An 18,251-nucleotide genomic window follows, 5' to 3' on the forward strand; every position below is an offset into this window, starting at 1 on the left:
ACAAATGAGTGTGACTGCCTTTGTGCCCCTCCACTTTGTGTATTCTCTTGAGCACAATGGAGGTTGGCACACACCTACATGTCTTTGAGCACAACTTGTGTCTTCACCTTTGTTCAATCCAAGAACTTCATCACAATCACATCCACGATCTACTTTTGCTTTATTTCATCCAACTTTGTCTCCACAACCTACATGCACAAAAGAATACAAATACACACGAATAAGCGATATAATTTGATAAAAGTGATGCTCAATGTAAGAAAAGAATACTTCGTATTACTTATACACAAGCACTTATCACAATGACTGGGATTTATCGAGATTTGATGACTTTTATCCTTGTTTTAATGCCCCTATCTTGAAATTAGGAACTGTTGACTCTAATTCTCCCAATAATTGGGTTTGGTATCCTGTTTTAAACAAAAAAAAAAAATATTTTCTGCAAGCTACAAATTCATGAATTGTAGGAACATAGATTCAATCTCATGGCAGGGTTGGTATACACTTTGGAGACTCTAGGTTACTCCTAAAATGAATTTCTTTTCTTGATTTCTTCTTCATTAGAGGATCTAACCTTATGAGTACCTCCATAATCTTACTATGACCCCTGCTACCATTTGTATTGACAATGCCCCTTGTGTGTGACCCGCATGTGCACAAGTTTGTCGAAGTAATAAATCCCAAGTGAGTGGGGTATCGTATCCACAGGGAGTAGGGAATAAAAATACTAAAATTGCTACTTAACCAAGTGAAGATGAATAATGATTGTGATGATAAAGTGTAATGTAAGTAGAAACAAGAACGAGAGGCCCAAGTAAGTGAGAGAAAAGACAATCGATAGAAGTGGAGTACTCGGACAATGCTGCCCCTAAGACTAACGTTTCAAGTGCAAAACCTACTATTATGCTTCCTAACTAATGCTTAATGAGTCATGGAAATCCTAAAGCACACGGTCCCAAACCTAAGGTCAAACGCGACTAACTCTACATTATGTCCCGGCGGAGAAATCGCTCAGTCTCAACACCTCACACTGTACAAAGTTGCATGGAGTTCTAGGGATTCCAAGTGATACACCCTATTCCTATTTGTAGATCTAACCCTTTGGTCCAGGCGAAAGACCCCTAGTCATAATTAAGCCCAGATACTAAAGTCACTTCAACGCTTCACTCTGTTGCTCGCGCAACTAATCCCTAGCGGAGTTCATCCTTTAGTTCTTCACTTTATTGTAACCAAGATGAACTCTAGGAATTGGAGGTAGGATAAATAACACCGGAGGGGAAAGGGGACGCTCTGCTACCTCTTGACTCACCCTCTCAACCCTCTACAATCTAGCTTTGTCTAACCCTCATGGCGTGTCACCCATCCATAAAGGTTACCAAGATGAACTCTCAACCCTAGTGTCACTCTAAGGGAGAAATCATTCAACAAGAATTCAAGATTGAAACTTAATTAGAAATATCAATTAAGGAAGGCATAATAAAAGGTCAAAGAAACATTAACATCCTAGGGTTTACAAAATCCAAGTACCCATTAGGGGTTTAGCTCTCCATGGAGCAAGATACAATCAATAATGAAATCGAAAGTAAAAACAAGTAATCCATAGGAAAACCCCCTCGGTAGTCATGTCGATGGTCTTGTGGAGTAGCCTCATCTTCTTCAAAGGTCCCCTTGTCCGGCCTAAGGTACACCTCGCCGGATCGATTCCGATGAAAGCTTCTCCAATAACCTTCTTTCAAGCGAAGCGCGGTGTCGAATCCGTAGAACTACTCCAAAGACTTGCCAAAGCCTCTCAAAACCATAGCCAATGGCCTCTCAAAAGATGGAGAAAAGTTGGAGAGAAGGGTGAAAGATTCCCTTAAAATTGGGCTGAATCACGGCTTAAATAGGGATGGAATCAGGCATTCACACGCCCCTGTGGATTTTCCATACGGGCCTGTGTAATTTCCACACGGGCATGGGGAATTTCCACACGCCTGTGTGGATTTTCTAGAAACCTGATTTTCTGCTGGCTATGAACAGTGACTACTATAGTATATTGCTATAGTGATTTTGCTATATTACCTACTATAGCACTCCACCAAAATACTCCCAATTCCACACTTTTCATTGAGATAATATAAACGGGTATACGTTTATGCCGTAGATCACAACTCTTCTTCAATCAAAGGTCTCATTAGTGAAGATCTTGCTATCAATGCACAAGTCGAGATATGTAAATGTGACTGCCTTCGTGCCCCTCCAACTCATTATAATGACTTGAATACATGGAGGTTGGCACACATTCACGTATCTTAGAGCCCCACTTGTGTCTTCACGTTTGTTCCTTCCAAGATTCCACCAAATAATGTGTTTACGATCTACTTTTGGCTTCTTTTCTTAATACTTAGCTTCATAACACTACATGCGCAAAAGAACACAAATACTCTTGTATTAGTGCTTAAACCTAATAAAAGTAATGCTCATCGTAAGGAAAGAACACTTCGCATTCTTAACACATAAGCCTTTATCATGTATTATTTTGTAATATGAATTAGGAGAGTCTATTGATCATTTACTATGTGACTGTCCCAAGGTGGGAGAAGCTTGGATTTCTTTGAGCAGAATAATAGATACAATTGTGGATTTTCTTGGAGGTATCAGGTTTGGGGATTGGTTGATAGGATATAACCCAAAATTTAGTTTATCTATAATCACTACAACTTTTTGGTTGATCTCGAAGACAAGATGTGATCTTATTTTTAGAGGTTTACATCTTGATTTCAGTAGGTTTGTGAGTCGAGATTTAAACTATATCAACGAGTATGGAAATGGTGTCAAGCATAAAATGGGGAAGTTCCTGATTAACCTGAGTCACACATCCAATTAAAACATGCTTTTATTTATAGAGACCTCATGGCTTTCTATGGATTCTACTGCTGGGGATGGATTTGTGATATTATCTACAAACAAGCAAGTTCTCCTTGTAGGCTCTTATCAAATCCTGGTAGAATCTAGTTTAGAAGGTGAAATAATTGTTATGGACTTCGCGCTATCAGTGGTAGTTAAATGGAAACTTGAAATTGGCTATGTATTTACTGAGTGTGTTGAGCTGCAAGAAGTCGTGAAGGAGAATGAATCTGACAACTAGAGGATCAAAAATGGAAATCGAGGATTAGTAACCATTTGATGAATTACATGAGTAACACGATTGATTTAATACCAGGGTATTGGTTCTTATCAATTGATTAGCTACACAAGGCCAGAGCTTCCCTAAGCTTTCTCTAATTCATCAGGGTTGTGATCTACCTAGATGGCTCATGAAGATATGTCAATTTGAGGGCTTTTTCTTTTGAGTTGTTGTCTATGTTTATTGTAGATATGTTCCTTGTCATCTGTTGGGCTTTATTTTAGCTATTTTATAGCTTTTTTTTAATGGAAAAAAGACTAAAAATAATAAGACAAAAAAGAAAGTAAATAATGAGCAAGAGCAACCTAAATCTCTTCAAATTATAAAGACAAACAAGATTTAAGTGTAACAGAATCTGTGATCCAACCTAAAAAAATTCATTTTTATGGTTTACAAGACAAACATAAAGTACAAAAAATTAAACAAAAAGGATATGCTAAATATTTTCGCACCTAATCCATGATACACAGACAATGGAGCAACTTGAGCTCACTCACTGTTATACTCACACATTTCCCCTTTTCATATGGCAGAATACTTTTTCATTTTTGATGCTGATTAGGATAAAAAATAGAACCAATTTAACAAAGAAGTCCCCTACAAGACACATTGCTTGGAAATGCAAACAATTAGGATCAGGTTTGCAATGTTCAGCATATGTATTTACTAAAGAATGTCTTTGCAATGGCAAGAGAATTCCCTTAGGCTTTCACAGTATATAGTTCCTGCCTAGCCTACCAACTACTAGGATATGACATCCATGCTATTCTCCAAGTCTCAAGAGGGAAATAAGTGTTCTTTTTCAAATTAGTTGATAAATAGCTGAACTTCATTGAAGCTCTTGGAAGATAATAGCTCTCTAAAATTCCACTCCAAATTTTTTTTTCTTAGTGCGAGACACACTTAGAAAATTAAGAATTTTTCATGCTCTTAACTCTTATGATTGAAATAGTTACTAACTCTGAGATAATCAGAAAAGAAATCATTACCATATTTCTGAAGTTTACTCTGATTAACCTTCGTGGTATCATACAACATGGTTATTTGTGTAACCACAAATGCGTATTTTGTTAAGTGATAACAATATGGTTACAATGAGAACTTTCTTACTGATTATTGATATCTAATAATTAGGGTTATCTAACTACTTGACATGTGTATAGGATGATTAAAGAAAATAAAATGATATGAAAACTAAGTTAACAAAAAATAGGGAAAATGATAATCAAGTTCAAATTCTAAGATTTTTAGAACTATAGGTCAAACGTGGAATATCCTAAAGTACTCACTATTTTTTTTTTCAGAATATAGCAAGGTATATGAATTAGATCAACTCCTATTTTAGTGGTAATTGAATCAAATTAAACCTTTTAAGTTTTGTGATACCTAATATTGCTCAAGAAATCCTAATTCAGGATTTCATGTCTAGTTCTAGAGTTTTCAACACGATAGTTCACTTTTCAATACTTCCCTTAGTGTTTAAGATCATTCAAACATTGGATCCAACATATTCACAGACATTAAGTACTATAGAACTAAATTAAACACAATTAAACATTAATGAAAAAAGAAAAGTTAATACACAGTCATCTAATACATCAAAGTACTACTCCTAATCCCAAAATAAAAATATTCACACAAGTTTGGCCTATATGGGAAAAATACGTTAGGGTTTAATAAGTCAACCAAGGAACTTGACCATGTTAGTTGACGTAGGCTAGAAAAATGGTCCCTTACCTTTGGGGATGTTTCTATTTTGGTTTCCCAGCTTAAAAAAGTTACGATGTTATTCCTTACTTTTACTTTTTATTACAATTCAGTCACCTGAGGCTACCCTGACAAGATCCCCTTGCGTATATCCCGCAAGTGCACGGGTTTGTCGAAGTAATAATCCCGGGTGAGCGGGGTCGAATCCACAGGGAGTAGGGAGTAAAGACACTTAATTCGATTCTTAGATATGTGGAGTATCAACAATGATAAGGGTGATAATTATTCAATTCTCAACAATTAAAAGCAACAAGTAAGAAAGCAAAAGTAAGGAGGAGGCAAGGTAATCGATAAAGATGGGGTACTCGGATGATGCTTCACACAGGATAATCGCTTCAAGTGCAAGAACTCTCTATTATGCTTCCTAATCAATGTAATGGTGAGTCGTGGAAATCCTTACATACATAGTCCAAAATCTAAGGTTAACTATGCCTAACTCTATTCATGTCCCGGAGGAGAGATTAAATAACCTCTCAACCTCGCACTCGAATAAAGTTGCAATGAGCTCTACGTATTCCAAGTGATAAATCGCTTCCTAATTATAGACCTAACCCTTTGGTCCAGGCGGAAGGTCCCTAGCCACAATTAAGCCCTAGATACTAAGATTCCCTCAACGCTTCACTCCATTGCACGCGCAACTAGGCCCTAGCGGAGGTTCATCCCTTAGACCATTCACTCTATTATGGCCGCAAAGAACTCAAGGAACGGAGGTAGAATATATCACATCGGAGGGGAAAGGGGACTCTCCTGTAACTCTCGACTCACCCTCTCAACCCTCTCCAACCTAGCTTTGTCTAACGCTCGTGGTGTGTCACTCACTCACAAGGTTACCAACAAGAACTCTCAACCCTAGTGTCACTCTAGGGGAAATGTTCATACAATCAAGCATTCAAGGTTGGAACTCAAAATAAACATCAATTTATTGAAAGCATAATAAAGAAGTTCAAGGAAACGAATACATCCTAGGGTTCACAATCACCCAAGTACCCACTAGGGGTTTAGCTCTCCATGGAGCTAAGTACAATCAAAGAAATTGAATGTAAAAGCAATGAATCCATAAAGAAACCCCCTCGATGGTCGTGTCGATGGTCTTGCGGAGAGTCCTCTACTCGTCTTCCAAGAATTCCCTCGTCTGGTATAGGATACGCCTCGACGGAAGCTCCCCTACCAACCTTCTTCCTCAGAAATTGCGATGTCGGAGCCGTAGAACCTCTCCAAAACCTTGGCCAATACCCCTCAAAACCCTAGCCGAAAAAATCTCTCAAGTTAGGGAAAATATGGAGAAAAGAATACCAAAATCGGGGCTGAATCGGCTTTAAATAGGGCTGGAATCGGGCAACTCCACGGGTGTGGACGCTACACGCGCCCGTGCTGAATTTCCACACGGGCGTGGATAATTTCCACACGCCCGTGTGGATTCTCTGTTTCTCTGATTTCTCGGCCGGCTGTGAACAGTTCTGCTACAGTAATTGCTACAGTGTTGCTACAATGCTCTGCTACAGTCTTCGACATGAATAACTTCCCAATTCCATACTTTCATCAAGGTAACGCAAACGGGCACACGTTCACGTCTTGAATCACTTGCTTCTTCAATGATATACATGTTGGTGGGGTTCTTGTTCTTATATGCATAGGTCGGAATGCTCGAGTGTGACTGCCTTTGTGCCCCTCCAAATGGATGTGCTCACTCGAATGCGAGGAGGTTGGCACACACTCTAGCATCTCACACCTGTCCTATGTCTTCGCGTTTGAACTTTAGCAAGATCTCCTCCAAAATAAGTGCATTATGATCCACATTGGCCTATTACCTTCATACTCGGCCTTACAGCCCTACCTGCGTACAAGTAACATAAAAACACACATATTAATGTAAAAACCTGAGAAAAGTAATGCTCAACATAAGGAATGAACGCTTCGCATTCATATCGCACAAGCACTTATCAAACTTCCCCACACTTAAGCTTTTGCTTGTCCTCAAGCAAACACTAAAACATTCTCTGCATTAATGAAGAAAATATTTAAAGTGCTTGGCCTTAGGTTCACCGAGGTATACAAAGAAAGTATTCTACAAGTAAGGAAAATTTCAACACTAAATACGAAAAATCAATGCTCTAGCTAAAAACTTGAATCAAAAAGGACAACAAACCCGAATTTCATGTAAGTGTGTGAACTCACTCAAAACAACCCAAGTTATACTCCTCAAGGTTCTAAGTATAAGGGACTTATTTATCTACAAAAGTGATAAACATTTTAAAAGATGGTAGTAGCTTCACACATCCTCTAAGGTAGCCCTTTCCAAAGCGGCCGCTAAGGTGGCTTTCACACTTTCGAGGTGGTAGCTCTTTCTACCCGAGTGGTAGCTTTCACTCATCCTATGAGATAGCTCTTTCTCTCATTAGGGCATAACTAGTATCCGACTTGTGAGAGTAGCTTCATACTTCATAGGTGGTAGCTCTTTCCACCCAACAAACACAAATAAACAATAAAACTATTTTTTTTTTAGCAAAAGAAGTAAACTTAACTAGTCCCTTTAACATCAAACATGAGTTTCCAATAGAGTTCAAAGAGTGAGTAGTGCACTAAGTGTAAATCAGGCAAAAATTCCTAAAAATTCAAGCAAGAACTAGAGCATGAAAACATTCAATGTTAACAATTCTCCTAGACTTAAGAATATAATCATTGCAACTAAGGTGAACCGCCATTGGCTATGTGAGCATATATCAATCAAGAACAATAGAAAAGATGTGCGCATTATGAAACTCCCCCCAACACTTAAGTTGTACATTGTCCTCAATGTACTCATGCAAGCTCACTCAAAATATATCATTCAAAAATAGATGTGGGAGAAGCAATCAAAACAATACTCCCCTGACTCCTAGTGTTGCGTTTGATGAAGCTAATTCGTTGGGAGTAGTGATTCAACGGGTTGTGAAGCTCGCACGGCTAAGTGCCGAAGCACCTTGGCCGTGCCCATGACTAAGTCTCAATTCCCAAGATGACAAGACCATCTGCACGCATACACGAGGGGGTTCAGTGAAGCTCAAGAAAAACAAAAATAAGACGAGTGTATAAAAGATGAAGCAATGAATACAACTCGATAAATAACTCAGAAGGAAAAATCCTTTCTGAGTGAACAAGTCTAAAAACAAGAAAATAAAATAAAGTAAAATACATGAAAGTAAAAGAAAGGTCAAGTGTCGGAGTCGCTCTCGGGCTTCGCTGCTGCTGCTGCTGAAGTGGAAACATATAGTCGGTCCTCCGGTGCTGGGGTCGAGGATGGAGGTGCTGGAGAAACTGAGGATCTGGGTCTCAGGAGATCTCGAAGGAATTCGAATCGGGCCATAAGATCTGTGTACTGAGCTGACTGCAAAGCCCGGAGCTCCGCTATCTCAGTCCGAATCTCTCTAACATCGGTCTCCAGCCTCTCAATATGGTCATAGGCTCAAGTACCTGGTGCTACAGAAGATGGAGGAGTCTGCTGGACACCCCCCGCAGTATCTCCTTCGCTCCTGGTGGTCTCAGCGGTAGCTGTAATGAGAATATAAACCCTTGGCCCAAACCTCTGTACCAACCCCATCATCCTGATCGTATCGAACGCAAGAGGGGTGGGCACAACTGTCCTCTCAGCACCACGTAGAGCGTCACCCAAACCTATTCCCAGAATGAGTCAGGTGATATAAGGGCCCGTAAATAGTAGACCCACTCTCGTTGAATGACCACAGTGCATGCAAAAACATCCGCTAGAATGCACCCTAAGTGAAGTGGTACATTGCGAGCCATGGAGTATAAGAAAAGCAGATCCAGTCTGGTCAAAGCGGCTGTGTTATCTGCTCGACCTATCACGGACCTGTTGATGACTGCGTGTACGTATCTGTAACTGAACTGGGATAAACTAGAGGCCTTCGACAATCCCGGTTCATACTCCCCACGCCCACACAAAATCCTGTATGCATGATATGGAGTGACTGACACTGGAAAATCTACTGGTAGTCGGCCATACTCCACGGTACTTGTATAAGCGACATCGTACATGCCCGTCCTAATCGAAAACTCAGTGACGCTCATGGAGAATGGATGTCCGAATGCCCGAAACTCTATCGCCTCTGTAGTGTCAACTCTCCCATGCAGCAATCGAAACTCAAAGGATGCTAAAACCTCCAGCGTAAGTGTGCGGTAAGCTGGTTCACTAATCGTCAGCAGCCTCCTCCAGCTTCCCACTGCCAGCATCTCATCAATCTCATTAATTACCTCGTCACCCTGCTGAATATGTCGAAGCACTTGTACATCCGCGAAGCAAGTCTGACCAAACCCAAGTGCTGAAAGTCTCTCGAAGCGAGCCTGATGCTCGGGGTTCGAGAATTCCACATGTATCGGCTCGGGTGAGGTGAGCCTGAGGCGCTTAACTTCGTTCTTCTTTGTGCGAGGTGCCATATCTGTAGTGCAAAAGAAGAAAACAATAAAAAATCTCAGAAGCAATATACTGCAGAATTCCACACGGGCCTGTGGAAATTACCCACGCCCGTGTGGCTCTGCAAAGCGAAAAACTCCCGCACGGGTGCACAACAAATCTTAGCAATTCAATTTAAAACCACTTATAAATGCTTACTACACATCCATCATGCATGAGAATTCGCATTTAAAAGTATTCAATCTGTGAAAAACCATAATTGGCGAAGAAAAGAGGATAAAAAGGTTACCGAAGAAATGAATATGAAAACTTCTGAAATTTGGTAAGATTTGCGAAGAAAATTCCTCCAAACAGTGATGAAGGGTCGGAAAGATGATCGAGAACCATTTTCCGGCGACTGGAGATGAAGAATGAGACGGATCACAAGGTTTTTAAGAAGAAAATCGTGTCTCTTGGAATTCTATGTATCCCCATGGGCGTTTGGAAATTACCCACGCCCGTGCGCCTCACTTCGAGAGCGCCACAGGGGCGTACACACATCCCTGTGCTTTCTCGGGAAAACGCTCCTTTGACTCTGACTGCTCTCACACGAGTGTGCGGAAATTACCCACGCCCGTGCGCCCGACCCACAGGGGTAGATGCATGCCCCTGTGGCTTCCCTGGACAACCGAGAAAAATATCAAGTCTTACGCACGCTCGTGCGGAAATTCCCCACGGGCGTGGACATTCACATGCCCAACTCACAGGGGCAGCCGCACGTCCCTGTGTTTTCTCGGGATGGAGGGAGCAACCTGCAGAGTTTTGCACGGGCGTGCGGAAATTACCCACGCTCGTGTGTGGTTCACAAGGTCACCCACAGGGGCGAGTCGACGCCCCTATGTGTTCTCGGGAAAATTTGCCCAACTCTGCAGGAATTCTCACGCCCGTGTGGAAATTGCCCACGGGCGTGCGCCAGTCGCATAGTTATCCACATGGGCAGCCACACGCCCCTGTGCCTTCTTTGGATGAGCTCGCAGTGCAAATCCACGGGCGTGCGGAAATTCCCCACGCCCATGTATTTTCTCTGGATGACTTAGAAAAAAACCTGCAGGCTCTGCAGAAATATTCTGAACATGTTTACACACTCAGAGCCTGCCCTATTATACAAAATTTACCAGATAAAAACACAAAATAGAACTCAAACAACAAACCTTCGCCAATTCTTCATAAAACATACGATGAATTTGAAAAACCCACAATAAAATCGTAGCACAAGCATCTAAACGTTAAAACACCAACACTTAACAGTTTATTTATGTAAACAACTAAACTAAAAAGTCAGAAAACAGTAAACACTTGGGTTGCCTCCCAAGAAGCGCTTGTTTAACGTCACTAAGCTTGACATATCTTTCTTACCTCACGGGGGTTCATAAATGAAGGTTGCCCTCTTACCCATGGCTTGGAAGCATGAACATTTTCGGTGGCGTCTCCGAGCCTTCTTCATTTTCCGGAGCACCTTCTTCAAGATCCCCGGGGTAGATGTTTCCTCTCCAGTCGAACCAAGCATCATTACTTCTTCATTGCTCTCCTCTTGGTCGAACAAACCTTCATACGGATCCGGGTTGAACATCTCATGCATATATTCATCAACAATTTCATCAGTAGTGTCTAGAAAGTATAGAGTATCATTAAAATCGAGAGAATGCCGCATGGCTTCAGCAAGGCAGTATGTGAGCTTATCGTCTCCAACTCTCAATGTGAGCTCCCCGCCGTCCATGTCAATTAATGCTTTGGAAGTCTATAAGAACGGTCTCCCAAGTATCAAGGGTACATTTGCATCCTCATCGACATCTAGCACTACAAAGTTAACCGAAAAAATATACTTGTCCACCTTGACAAGCACATCTTCAATGATGCCTCTCGGATGTCGTACTGTTCGGTCCGCTAATTGTAAAGTCATCCGAGTAGGCCTAGGCTCACCCAAGACTAGCTTTTGGAAGAAAGTATATGGCATGACGTTGATGCTCGCCCCTGAATCTGCCAATGCCATTTCCTCACCTAAGTTGCCGATGTTACACGGAATGATGAAGCTTCCCGGGTCTTTCTTCTTGTTCGGCATGTTCTTTTGCAACACCGCCGAGCATGAACCATCTAGCACCACTGAAGCACTCTCCTCCAATTTCCTCTTGTTGGTCAATAGGTCTTTCAGGAACTTTGCATACTTAGGCATTTGAGCGAATGCCTCAACAAAAGGAATGTTGATGTGGAGTTGCTTGAATAAACTCAGGAACTTCTTATACTGTTCATCCCCTTGGTCATTCTTCAATCTAGAAGGATAAGGGATTCTTGGCTTGAAAGGTGTGGTTGCCACCTCTTTCTCTTTGTTTTCTCCCTTCTCAACCTCTACAACCTCGGGTGCGTGTTCTTTCGGCTTCTCTCTCGGAAGCCTCCCTTCAACCTCACGACCACTTCTCAAACTGATCGCCTTCACATGTTCTCTAGGGTTGGTTTCCGTGTTGCTTGGTAAACTTCCATGTGGCCTTTCGGAGAGAGACTTCGCAATTTGCCCCACTTGATTTTCAATATTGTGCAAGGAGGCGGTGTGATTGCGAAGTGTAGCCTCGACTGATTCAAACCTTGTATTTGCTGATTGAACAAATCTAGCCAAGTGCTTCTCTATATCTGTCATTCGGGTTTCCAAGCCTGAAATTCTGTTTTCTACTTGAGGGGCTTGTTGTTGTTGTTGGAAACCCGATGGCCCCATGGTCTTTTGTGGTCCTTGATTACTCCATAAAAAGTTGGGATGATTCTTCCAACCTGAATTGTAGGTGTTGCTGTATGGATTCCCTTGAGGTCTCATTCCATTACCTACAAAGTCAACGTTCTCAATTGAAGAAACATCACCAATGACGATTGGGCAATCGGAGGGAGCATGTCCTCCACCACAACCGGTGCAATTGGTCACGGCCGCAACTCTATTCGAAGCTATGAGATCTAGCTTCTTACTCAAACTCTCCACTTGGGCTGCCAATGAAGTTACCGCATCAATTTCATGTAGACCGGCCACCGTTTTCTTCTCTCTAGTGTTCCACTGGTAGCTATTTAACCCCATTTCCTCAATCAATTGACGAGCCTCGTCGGGGGTCTTGCTACCTAAGGTATCTCCTGCCGCCACATCCAAGAGTTGCCTTGTACTTGGGTTCAAACCATTGTAGAAGGTTTGAACAATCATCCACTTCGGGAATCCATGTTGTGGACACTTGCGCAGGAGTTCCTTGAACCATTCCCATGTCTCAAATAGAGACTCCAATTCCAACTGCACAAAGGATGAGATCTCATTCCTAAGCTTTGCTGATTTTCCGGGAGAAAAATAACGGGCTAAAAAGCTTCTACCATCTCCTCCCATGTAGTGATTGATGCTCTAGGTAATGAGTGTAGCCACTGCTTTGCTTTCCCCTTTAAGGAAAATGGGAAGGCTCTCAACTTGATGGCATCATCCGTCACACCATTTATCTTCAGCATGTCACACACCTCAAGGAAGCTCTCTATGTGACCGTTTGGATCCTCATCGGCCAAACCGTTGAATTGTGCAGACTGCTGAGGAATATGGATGAATGCCGGCTTTAGCTCAAAGTTTTGAGCTGTAATTGGGGGACGCACAATACTCGATTGTGTCCCTAACACTGAAGGTCTGGCATAATCGGATAGTGTTCGTTGTTGCTCATTTTGTTCTGCCATGTTGTCAGATCCTTCTACTTCCAAATCAGCTGGATTATGCTGTTCTTGCACAGGTTCTTTCCCTTTTCTTCTAAGTGTACGTTCAAGCTCAGGGTCACCTTCAATCAATATTGATGGATTCCCTCGGGTCATAACCTGGAGCTGCACCAAAAATAAAGAAAAAGAAAATCAGAACGATGATAGAATAAGAAGATATGAATTAGACTGTGTGGTGAAATAGCTAAGAAAACAAAGTGCAAAGTATCTCTAAACGCCTAGCTCCCCGGCAACGGGGCCAAAAACTTGACAAGATCCCCTTGCGTATATCCCGCAAGTGCACGGATTTGTCGAAGTAATAATCCCGGGTGAGCGGGGTCGAATCCACAGGGAGTAGGGAGTAAAGACACTTAATTCGATTCTTAGCTATGTGGAGTATCAACAATGATAAGCGTGATAATGATTCAATTCTCAACAATTAAAAGCAACAAGTAAGAGAGCAAAAGTAAGCAGGAGTCAAGGCAATCGATAAAGATGGGGTACTCGGATGATGCTTCACACAGGATAATCGCTTCAAGTGCAAGAACTCTCTATTATTCTTCCTAATCAATGTAATGGTGAGTCGTGGAAATCCTTACATACATAGTCCCAAATCTAAGGTCAACTATGCCTAACTCTATTCATGTCCCGGAGGAGAGACTAAATAACCTCTCAACCTCGCACTCGAATAAAGTTGCAATGAGCTCTAGGTATTCCAAGTGATAAATCGCTTCCTAATTATAGACCTAACCCTTTGGTCCAGGCGGAAGGTCCCTAGCCACAATTAAGCCCTAGATACTAAGATTCCCTCAATGCTTCACTCCATTGCACGCGCAACTAGGCCCCAGCGGAGGTTCATCCCTTAGACCATTCACTCTATTATGGCCGCAAAGAACTCAAGGAACGGAGGTAGAATATATCACATCGGAGGGGAAAGGGGACTCTCCTGTAACTCTCGACTCACCCTCTCAACCCTCTCCAACTTAGCTTTGTCTAACGCTCGTGGTGTGTCACTCACTCACAAGGTTACCAACAAGAACTCTCAACCCTAGTGTCACTCTAGGGGAAATGTTCATACAATCAAGCATTCAAGGTTGGAACTCAAAATAAACATCAATTTATTGAAAGCATAATAAAGAAGTTCAAGGAAACGAATACATCCTAGGGTTCACAATCACCCAAGTACCCACTAGGGGTTTAGCTCTCCATGGAGCTAAGTACAATCAAAGAAATTGAATGTAAAAAGCAATGAATCCATAAAAGAAACCCCCTCGATGGTCGTGGTCGATGGTCTTGTGGAGAGTCCTCTACTGTCTTCCAAGAATTCCCTCGTCTGGTATAGGATACGCCTCGACGGAAGCTCCCCTACCAACCTTCTTCCTCAGAAATTGCGATGTCGGAGCCGTAGAACCTCTCCAAAACCTTGGCCAATACCCCTCAAAACCCTAGCCGAAAAAATCTCTCAAGTTAGGGAAAATATGGAGAAAAGAATACCAAAAATCGGGAGCTGAATCGGCTTTAAATAGGGCTGGAATCGGGCAACTCCACGGGCGTGGACGCTACACGCCCCTGCGTCGAATTTCCACAGGCGTGGATAATTTCCACACGCCTGTGGATTCTCTGCTTCTCGATTTCTCGGCCGTACGCGAATGAGCTCGCTACGATGGTACTACGGTGTTGCTACAATGCTCTGCTACAGTCTTCGACATGAATAACTTCCCAATTCCATACTTTCATCAAGGTAACGCAAACGGGCACACGTTCACGTCTTGAATCACTTGCTTCTTCAATGATATACATGTTGGTGGGGTTCTTGTTCTTATATGCATAGGTCGGAATGCTCGAGTGTGATCGCCTTTTGTGCCCCTCCAAATGGATGTGCTCACTCGAATGCGAGGAGGTTGGCACACACTCTAGCATCTCACACCTGTCCTATGTCTTCGCGTTTGAACTTTAGCAAGATCTCCTCCAAAATAAGTGCATTATGATCCACATTGGCCTATTATCTTCATACTCGGCCTCACAGCCCTACCTGCGTACAAGTAACATAAAAACACACATATTAATGTAAAAACCTGAGAAAAGTAATGCTCAACATAAGGAATGAACGCTTCGCATTCATATCGCACAAGCACTTATCATACCCTATTAACTGCAAGCCCACGTATCATATGATGTGTCCCATTTTTTCCAAGTGGACAACCTCATAATCCGCATCGAACGTCAGCACAAATGCCCAGTCAAATCATCTTCAACCTCGTGCTCATTCCAAACCCTCATTCTACGATTCGGTGGTGACTTCACTGTTACATCGAGTAAGAAGGAGGACAACGAAAACAGAGAAAAGTTAAACGTTGTATTGACATGGTGCATTAACGTCCTCCCCAATAATGAGTCCAAGCGCGAGACCCCTTCTTGCATCTCTTTCATCGATAAGCAGTGTCTTATCAGCTCATCCGCCTCTTCTCTCCTCTACCCTTACTCTAACTTCTCTTATATCAAGGACCTCCTGCTCTCCCAACCCTAGGGCCAACATCGTGTCTCGTTTCTCAATCGTAAAATCACTCTGTCTATCTTCTTGTGATGTTGCTCTCTCATCTAAAGCTCATCTCTAAATGATCCCTAGGAGCCCCTTTCTCCGACTGTGTCATCTACATACCCTTCTTCACCGATCAACTCGGGCGCTGAGCTTATCTCGATGCGACTCAAAACGTAGGCATTAAACTGCTTCACATCTGATCCATGACACGACCGTGACGGCATTATGATACGGCATCTACAAGACGAACTTCCCTAATGGTGATATCTATGTCGTCTTTGTTGATGTCAACCATTGTGACACCTAGGTTTAAGTTCTAGTCTTTGACAGTGGTGTTTTGCGTGTGCTCTCGCATGCCGCCGATCGCTGACTCAATGGGCGTGATGTTGATGAGATTATTTTCAAGTATTTTAGCAAATAGTTTAAGGATGAGTATCATATCGATGTTTTTTCAAATGCAAAGGCTAGCATTCGGTTGAAGGCAGAGTGCAAAAAGGTGAAGAACGTCTTGAGCTTGAACGTGGAGGCGTCGATGAGCATTGAATGCTTGATGAACAACAAGGACATGAAAGGGTTTATCAAGAGAAAAGAATTCGAAAGGTTGGTATCTGGGTTGCTGGAGAAGGTACTATTTAAGTACAGTAATGCTCTGTTAGATGCCGGCGTGGTGGTTGATGAAGTGCGATTTATGGAGCTTGTTGATTCTGCGTCAAGGATCCTGGCAATCATGAGAATTTTGTACTTGTTTTTCAATAAAGCACCAAGCAGAAGTCTCAACAAGAGTGAATATGTCGCCCTTGGCTGTGCACTTCATCGTTGATAAGGACGTTAATGGCGCTATGTCAGACGGTGGCGATTACGCTAGTGTCTTTGCATATGTTAGTACAACATTTAACCTTTCTCTTCCTCGTCTTCCTCCTTCCTCAACGTAACGGTGAAGCCACCACTCGATCATGGAGCTAGGGTTTCGGAGGTGGGAAAGGAAACGAGTGTGAGGTTGAAGATGATCTGACTGGGCATTTGCGTTGGCATTCGACGCGGATTATGAGGTTATCCACTTGGAAAAAAATAGAACACGTCATATGCCACGTGGGCTTGCCGTTAACGGCGTAGCCTCGGGTGACTGAATTGTAATAAAAAGTAGAGGTACGGGACGACATCGTAACTTTTTAAAGCTAGGGGACTGAAATAGAAACACACCCAAAGATAAGGGACCATTTTGGTTGTGTACCCTATTTTTTACTATTTAGGGTATCTAAAATTTTCCTAATTTGATCCAATAATAAGAATGGCCATGGAACCTCACACCAATAGCGTATATTCCTTTTTTTTATGAGTTTTTTTTTTGTTTCATTTCCACTTCAAGGTTATTCCTTTTGGGTATTCCAATTAAAATCTTCAATTCACCATGAGATTAGAGTTGACTTCCATTCATTTGCATAAAAAATATCAAGGAGTAGTAATCCAAACAACAGGTATAAAAGTCATACAAAAACAATGAACAAAAGTACATGATGACTAAAGATTAAAACCTAATCCAGCTGAAAATGCTATTCAACTTTTACACTAATCAAATAGTCAAGAGACAAAAGAGCCTTTATTCATGAGAAAAAAGAACCTAATAATAAAGCATATCTTAGCTAAGCAGTGTGGTCACTTACTGTGTCTTGATAAGTTCTTGTGTGATAAAAATATGAAGTATTCTTTCTATATGATGAGCATTACATTTATCAGGTTTCAGCGCTAATATGTGTGCATTTATGTTACTTTCATGCACATAGGGTTGTGAAGCCGAATGTTAAAGAAAGAAGCCAATGTAAGTTGTGAACGTACTATTTGGAGGAAATCTTTAGAAGGTTCAAACGCGAAGTTATAAGTTGGGTTCAAGATGCAAGAATGTGTGCCAATCCCCTTGTATTCAAGTTAGCATAATGATTTGGAGGGGCACAAAGGCAGTCACATTCGAGTATCTCGGCTTGTACATTGATAGCAAGATCTTCACCAATAAAGCCGTTTATTGAAGAAGCAAGGCGATCTATGATGTAAACGTGTGCCCGTTTATGTTACCTCGATGAAAACATTGATTCGGGAGTGTTTCGGGCCGTTATTATAGCATGTTCTGTTCACAGCTGGCCGAACAAGTGAAGTTTAGAGAATCCACACGGGTGTGTGGACATTATCCACACCCATGTGGAATTTGCACAGGCCCGTGTGGAGAATACACAGGGGTGTGTGAATGCCTGATTCCAGCCCTATTTAATTCCGATTTTAGCCCCGATTTCAGAATTCTTTTATCCATCTTTTCCCCAACTTGAGAGAGGGCGGTGGCTATGGTTTTGAGAGGTATCGGCAAGGGATTTGGAGAGTTTCTACGGCTTTGACATCACGCTCTATTTGCAAGAAGGTTAGTGGGAGAGCTTTCATCGGCATCGATCCGGTGAGGTGTATCCTAGGCCAGACAAAGGGACCTTTGGAAGAGTCGAGGCTTCTTCACAAGACCATCATCATGACTATCGAGGGGGTTTTCTATGGATTACTTGCTTTTATATTCGATTTCATTGTTGATTGTAACTAGCTCCAAGGAGAGCTAAACCCTCTAGTGGGTACTTGGATTTGTGAACCCTAGGATGTATTTGTTT

At 42.0% G+C, this 18,251-nt stretch overlaps 1 non-coding gene across 1 annotated transcript; it reads left to right on the top strand.

Annotated features, from left to right (window-relative positions):
* Positions 1-12,562: 12,562 nt before the first annotated feature.
* Positions 12,563-12,669, top strand: LOC120274265. Its single transcript, XR_005540796.1, has one exon. It is a non-coding gene; the product is annotated as a small nucleolar RNA R71 (small nucleolar RNA).
* Positions 12,670-18,251: the final 5,582 nt, after the last annotated feature.

The sequence above is a fragment of the Dioscorea cayenensis genome, chromosome 12 (genome assembly GCF_009730915.1).
Source record: "Dioscorea cayenensis subsp. rotundata cultivar TDr96_F1 chromosome 12, TDr96_F1_v2_PseudoChromosome.rev07_lg8_w22 25.fasta, whole genome shotgun sequence".
In the NCBI taxonomy this organism is placed as follows: domain Eukaryota; kingdom Viridiplantae; phylum Streptophyta; class Magnoliopsida; order Dioscoreales; family Dioscoreaceae; genus Dioscorea; species Dioscorea cayenensis.